Here is a 7,970-nt window from a genome sequence, read left to right as displayed (position 1 = left end):
CAAGGGCACATCACATAACATCAGTATATACGAGGAAAACCCAAGATGGGAAAAATCTCAGTGGGAAATGCTGCTAGAGTCTATTGCTCCAATCCAGCCTCACAATAAAAATCTGATTACAATGTTTAGGGAACCAACCCAAGGAGCACCAACCCAAAGGAGATACAATCCCTACACCGAGCACCAACTCAGTGACCACAATACCTGATATCATAATAAAAGTAATAGCCTTGTTATAAAAGAGTTCTATAACCACTAATCATTAAGTTCTCTGTCAGTTTCCCTTCACATCAACTTTATCGGTAGTGTGTTATATCTTCCACTCAGCCTCCTCTGTGTCAGATCACACTTTGTCCCATTCACTATTGCCTCCTTCTGTCTGTGTTGCTCTCTTTCCGATTCAGCCTCTACCGATTGTTTATCTAACAGACTTTGCACTTGACTATCAATTACTCAGCTTACCGATTTACCCCTGCTCTGTTTTATGCCTGTTGAATCTTCTCTGCCACACTTGCACACAGCTGCTTCACTCTAAGCTACCTTCGTGTTGGCTCTAACACTACCGGTTGTCTTCACTGATGCACTTTTGCAGTTTACTGGTTGCTCTAGCCTTACCGATTAAACCTCTGCTAAACCCTTCCATCGGTTTCCTCACTCTCATCGATTGAACTCTTCAACCAGATTCTCTCACACACTCAATCTCTTCTCTGATTGACATTAAGCACTTGACTGAAAATGATTCTCTTCACTTCTTCACTCTCTCATACAACAGCAACAACTTTCATCGATTTTGACTTGCATATTTATAGACAAGCCTTCCCGCCAAAAACCAATTCAAACTTCAGGCAGTTAGGGTTTCTTCATTGACCTTAAGGCAAACCAAATCTAATCAGATCTCCTTCTAGAGATTGACCACTTGCAACAAATCAATCAAACTCCACCAATCGTGCGACTTCCAATACATGTTTGCTAAGTTTAGCAAACACGGCTCCTTCTTCGGTCTGCACTTGTCAAACACCTATGATGTGATCATGCAAATAGCTTTACCTACCTTGATTAGCACCTGGACATTCAACCTCAATCATGAATTCATCAAATAAGATCTGTGTCCTCTGATCAGTCTCGATCCGTACTCTTATGCTCTTCAACCCGTGAAACACACTATCGACATTAATGTCGACTAGTCACCACCTACCTCACCGACAACACTTTCAACGACCTGTGCATGCATGCCACTACACCTCCATGTGGCCCCTTTGTCGGCATCCACCTTTGCTAGGCTGGTTATGTCGGTTTGGATAGGATCACCAACCAACCACACAACTAAGTTCATCTACTAGTTCACAGACCCTGACGGTTATACCCTAACCGGTCTGCTTTCAACCTTTCACTCTGCTTCTCTTCTGGTGGAACACTCAACCGATCATCACACTTGCTAACCTACCTTATGCACATCTTCAATAGATGGGATCCTTTCACTTTTGCACATTGTCAGCTTACTGGTTTACATCTATACCGGTAGTATCTTCTGCACGTATACTGGTAAGATACCATGCACACCGGTGGTACCAAAATTCATCTACATTCCGGCAACATCCTCTGTCTGCAACTACTCAACCTTGCCTTCTTCATCAATAGACCGGTTCTACTATTAACATGTTTGTCAAAGTGACAACCATATCCTTCAATCTCTGTATCGGAAACTCATCATGTCTACCTGGCTGATCCGATGCTTATCCCTGATCTCATGCACCTAAGGCAACTTAGTGTTTCACCATTTCATCTAGTGTGAGCCTTCAATCACCTGCCTTCTACTCTTCTCTCTTATCTTGGAGAACTATGATGCACCCCTTGCATAATAGGAGATAAGCTCCACTTATCGGTGGGAGTGGATCCTTGTCATTTGCATCTTGCATCACACCAATGTGGCTTCCTTGTTTGAGCAACATATCTTCAAATAGGCACATGTGATCCGATTTGGGCACACTCACTGTCAGTCTTCTCTTCATCTAGTGGGAATCTGCAAATTGACATCCAATAACATACCGGTGACCTGCACATACTTCTCCTTCAGTGTTGATGTGATTCTTGATAAGATTCCCCCTCTTGATCACAATCAGCAGCCCAACATCTTGCCCACTTACATATGTCATCATTTATCAGTTGTTATTTCATACCAGTCGCCTGTCCATATCTTTAACACAAGTCAAACACTAACCTATGTGTCGGTGACTCCAATGGCCATTATACTAGGTGACATTCTCTCTTTTACTGGTGACCTGCTAAGTTAGGTGACATCAAAGACATCACATCCGATATGCATCAATGATAGTACAACACATACATCTCCCATACTGGTTGTCATCCTATACCGGTTGACATCAATGACAACACAATGCCAACAATCTCCCGCTTTGGCATTGATGTCAACACATGTAGTATCTGATATACTATAGAATCTTTCTCCCCCTTTGACAACAATGGAAAAGGGCATTGTCAGGGTTTCTCTCCTCCTTGTGTCTATCGGGAACTGATAGAGATTTTTCTCCCTTTTTGCACTACTCGATGCATCTTCTCCTTTAATCATCAATTATTACATCTTCTCAAGTCACAACACTTGAGATGGAGGGCTCAACCACCAACTAACACCAATTGAAGGCACATGTGTCAACGAGTACAACATACCTGCCAGTCAAACTGCATCATCTTCCCTTGATATGCAAAAGCCATTCTGACCCCAAAATGCTAATATCAAGAGTTGAGGCTAACATTGATACCAATTGTATCTCTTTCGATACCAAATGCATGTTCTCTTGTGCAGGTAACTTTCCCTCTTAGCAAGCAACACTCCCGGTGATCCAGTTGTGATTTCAATTGAATAGGCATTGAAATATCTCACAATCTCAGATACGTCCAAAGACACAAACATACCAGTACAACCATAGACACTTGCACACCCTTTGTATCCAACAAGTCTGATACTAGTCAGAAAACATGGTTGTCAATTCCCCCTGAGTCAAGCATCTCAGGTCCACATTGTCGGTCAAGTCCAAAATCGAAGCTCCAATCTTCAACATATATCGGGTGAGTTGTGCATATGTGATCAATCTAATGATCTATCATCTCCACAATTTCCACCACAACATATGACATGATCTTAGGTGTACACAACGTCATACAATATCATCATCATGCCATAAATCAAACCAACTAGCCCACAAAGGATGCATGCATACATAATCAGCAACCGGGCCAACATCTGTCATTCGGGTCATCTCCAATACCACTTGAGACATAAAATCCTCATTCCATGCTATCGGGGCTAATGCAATGATCTTAAACCTCATTGTCTTACATAACCTACAAGTACCTGTTAGCATTCATACCAGTAACATCCTGCACATACCGGTTTCTTGTACCAGTCCATCATTACTATCGAAGCACCTTCCTATAACTCTTGTCTTCTTGTGTCAATTTGCATATGATCCCAATTGGAAATTTGCTAGCCATTGACACATGCAGTAGTGATCCATCTTTCATCTGTAGGTGTGTCGCCAAGGCAGCCACTACACACACTTGCCATCTCATTTTCTTCTTTCTTACCGACACCATCTCGTTCTTCCATGTGTCCTCTTCCACTGAGGGGGTGAGTGATAAGGTCAGTGTACTACTTCCCCTAAGGTCCTGCATCTCCTTTAAGTCTTAGGATATATCACCTGTGCATTGAATGCACAGTGTCGATCCATGGTCCTACACTCTTCCTTCTTCCATACCTTCTTGGACTCATTCTTCTTCCCATTTTCAATCCTGGGAGTAGGTCTTACCTTCTTCTGTTGATTGGTCCTTTCTTTACCAGAATCTTCCTTATGACTGGAAGCATTGTTGTAGAAGCAGACTTTGTTCATGCCAAACACATGATTGGGGGCCTTTGGTCAAACCAGTTTGACCATCTTCTTTCGATCATGCTCTTGTAACCGACTACTGGAACTGGTGGTCCTCTTGATCCTGCAGGAACATTTCTCCTTTGGTTCCATGCAAGTCTTTGACCTCCTTATGCTCTATATCCATTTCTATGTTGAACATAGCTGCTATACCAGCTTCCATATGACTGCAAGTCCTTTTTCTTGCATTCAAACTCTCTATAGAAAAATCCATTGTTGTTATAACAAACACTATTTGCATAATCGGGAGAGGAAATAAGCATGTTTCTACTCCTTGATACATTTTTCTCATATGCATGATATCTATGAGATCCTAGATTGTTCCTTCTAGATCCCTTTCTACATTCTTCTGCCCTATGGTTGTAACTATCACATGCAAAGAAATAATCAGAGAAGGAAGGTTTATAACTTACAAACTTATTATTCTATGCATGGGGAGATCTTACCGGTTTGGCATCTCCATTTTTACTTCTCTCGGGATGGACCCTAGGTTATCCATTCTTTGCATTTCTTCCATCTGGTCCCTTCTTCATCCACACTTGCCTTGACTTGAGGATAGCAGCATTTCCTTGTCTTCTATCGGTAGCAGGTCTTCTTTGTTGTCTTCTCATGTTCTTCCTTCCGGTGAAGCTACCTTCTCTCATCTTCTCTTTTCCTTTGGGATCTAAATTGTTTCTCCTTCTTCCAGCACTAGTCTTCATCCTTTTCTACATGTCTTCACCGATTGTGGTTAGATCAACCTTCTTCCGGGGAACATCTCTAACTGTGAAGGTCTGACCCATGTTATCTTCATTTGAGGAGATAAACTAAATGTCATTGTGGGGACATTCTTGCTGGTGGAGCATTCACCGACATCACTTCCTAATCCACTAGTATCCTTGACATGCTTTTCTTTTTCAACATTTTGTCCAAGGCATCACTGCTGCCATCAAACCGAATTCTTGCCTTGAGCTCATTCTCACATTTCTCAAGGTCATTTCAGAGAATCTCCATTTCTCCTACCAGCTATCGATATTCTTTATCCTTGACTTCTAGCTCTAATGCTAGATCATTACACCGACACACATTGGTGTCTTCTTGTTGAGTCTTTAATTCTGAGACACATTTCTCAGATTCTTCAAGGCATTTGATTAACCAGTTATGCATTCTTAAACAACTTGTACTCATTCCTCACTCTACTAAGTTCTCCAAGTGCACTTACAAGTTCTCCTTCAAGATCAACTTTTGCTTCTTCTTCTTCACCTTCACTATCACTGCCAAACACATCTCGTCGGTGGGAATGATCTGCATGATCATTCTCAAATGTGTGTCTCTCATCTTCTAATTCTTGTGCCATGAAGAGATGAGTTTCTTCATCATCATTACTGCAACTGTTGACTGATCTGCCTTCTACACCTACACATGTATTTGTTGCATTGTTCTTCTTGCATTCACACTCTGATCCAACAGTGGTAGGCTCATTAGCATAGAGCTTCTTCAATCTATCCCACAAGCTCTTAGCAAACCTGCACTTATCCACCTTTGAAGAAACATCACCGGATAGTCCACTGGATATAGCCTTCATGGATTCTTCATTTCACCTAGATCTTCTTTCTGCTTCAAGATTGGTGGGAGGATTGACATGACTAGGGAGATCATTAAAAAATCACATCCAAACATCATACCCTAGAGATGATAAGTAGACTTCCATTCTACAACTCCAAATGGAATAGTTTGAACCATCAAATACTGAAGCTAGGATTGACACTAAACAAACCATTGTATCCTTAAGCCAGAATCTACCCAAGCTGGAGAAAGCTTATCAATCGGGAACTTGGCTCTGATACAAATTGTTGGACACAAGATACCACTGAGAGGGGGGTGAATCAGTGGTTTCCAAAATTTTCACCTTTAATCTTTTGAGTACGTGTACTGGTTAACATCCTAATACCTAGTGGGCCTACTGGTAAGATAAATCAAGATAATGCAATGCAAGCATAGACAAGGGCACATCACATAACATCAATATATACAAGGAAAACCTAAGTTGGGAAAAACCTCGGTGAGAAATGTTGCTGGAGTCTATTGCTCCAATCCAGCCTCATAATGAAAATTTGATTTCAATGTTTAGGGCACCAACCCAAGGAGCACCAACCCCTACTATTTATGGGCACCAACCTAAAGGAGCTACAACCCCTACACCTACCACCAACTCAGTGACCACAATACCTGATATCATAACAAAAGTAATAGCCTGGTTATAAAGGAGTTTTATAACCACTAATGATTAAGTTCTCTATCGGTTTCCCTTCTCATCAACTTTACCTATAGTGTATTCTATCTTCCACTCAACCTCCTCTTTGCCAGATCACACTTTGTCCCATTCACTGCTTCCTCCTTCTATCTATGTTGCTCTCTTGCCGACTCAGCCTCTACCGGTTGTTTATCTCATAGACTTTGCACTTGACTTCTAGTTACTTAGCTTACTGGTTTACCCCTTCTCTGTTATACGCTTGTTGAATCTTCTTTGCCACAATCGCACACAACTACTTCACTCTGAGCTACCTTCGTGTTAGCTCTAACACTACCGGTTGTCTTCACTGATGCACTTTTGTAGTTTACTGGTTGCTCTGGCCTTATCGGTTAAACTTTTGCTAAACCCTTCGACTGGTTGACTCACTCTCATTGATTGAACTCTTCAACCAGATTCTCTCACACACTTAGTCTCTTCTCTTATTAATGTTGAGCACTTGACTATAAATTATTCTCTTCACTTCTTCACTCTCTCATATAGCAGCAACAACTTTCATCGATTTTGACTTGCATATTTATAGACAAGTCTTCTTGCCAAAAACCAATTTAAACTTCAGACGGTTAGGGTTTATTCATCAACCTCGAGGCAAATCAAATCCAATCAGATCTCCTTCCATAGATCAACCACTTATAACAAATCAATCAAACTCCGCCAATCGTGCGGCTTCCAATACACATTTGCTAAGTTTAACAAACATGGCTCCTTCTTCCGTTTGCACTTGTCAAACACCTATGAAGTGATCATGTAGATAGCTTCACCTACCCTGATTAGCACCTGGACACTCAACCTCGATCATGAAGTCATCAAATCAAATCTTTGTCCTCTAATCAGTCTTGAGCCGCACTATTCTTCTCTTCAATTCGTGAAACACACTATCGATATTAATGTCGACCAGTCACCACCTACCTCACCAACAAAACTTTCACCGACATGTGCATGTATGCCACTTCACCTCCACGTGGCCCTTTTGTCGACATCCACCTTTTCTAGGTTGTTTATGTTGGTTTGGATAGGATCACCGACCAACCACACAACCAGGTTCATCTACCGGTTCACAAACCTTGTCAGTTATACCCTAATCGGTCTTCTTTCAACCTTGCACTCTACTTCTCTTACGGTGGAACACTCAATCGGTCAGCAAACTTGCTAACATACTTTATGCACATCTTCAACAAATGGGAGCCTTTCACTTCTGCACATTGTTAGCTTACCGGTTTACATCTATACCTGTAGTATCTTCTGCATGTATACTGGTAAGATACCATGCACACTGGTGGCACCAAACTTCATCTACATTTCGGCAACATCCTCTGTCTACAACTGCTCAACCTTGCCTTCTTCATGAATAGATCGGTTCTGCTATTAACATGTTTTTCAAAGTGACAACCATATCCTTCAATCTTTGTACCACCAACCCATCATGTTTACCTGGTTGATCTAGTGCTTATCCTTGATCTCATGCACCTAAGGCAACTTAATGTTTTACCAGTTCATCCGATGTGAGCCTTCAATCGCCTACCTTCTACTCTTCTCTCTTATCTCAGAGAACTATGATGCACCCCTTGCATAATAGGAGATAAGATCCACTTACCGATGGGAGTAGATCGTTGTTGTCTGCATCCTGCATTATACCAATGTGGCTTCCCTGTTTGAGCAACATATCTTCAAACAGGCACATGTGATATGGTTTGGTCACACTCACTGTTAGTCTTCTCTTCATCTGGTGGGAGTCCTGC

This window comes from Cryptomeria japonica, chromosome 11 (genome assembly GCF_030272615.1).
Source record: "Cryptomeria japonica chromosome 11, Sugi_1.0, whole genome shotgun sequence".
NCBI lineage: Eukaryota > Viridiplantae > Streptophyta > Pinopsida > Cupressales > Cupressaceae > Cryptomeria > Cryptomeria japonica.
Note: the sequence above shows the minus strand (reverse complement) of the source record.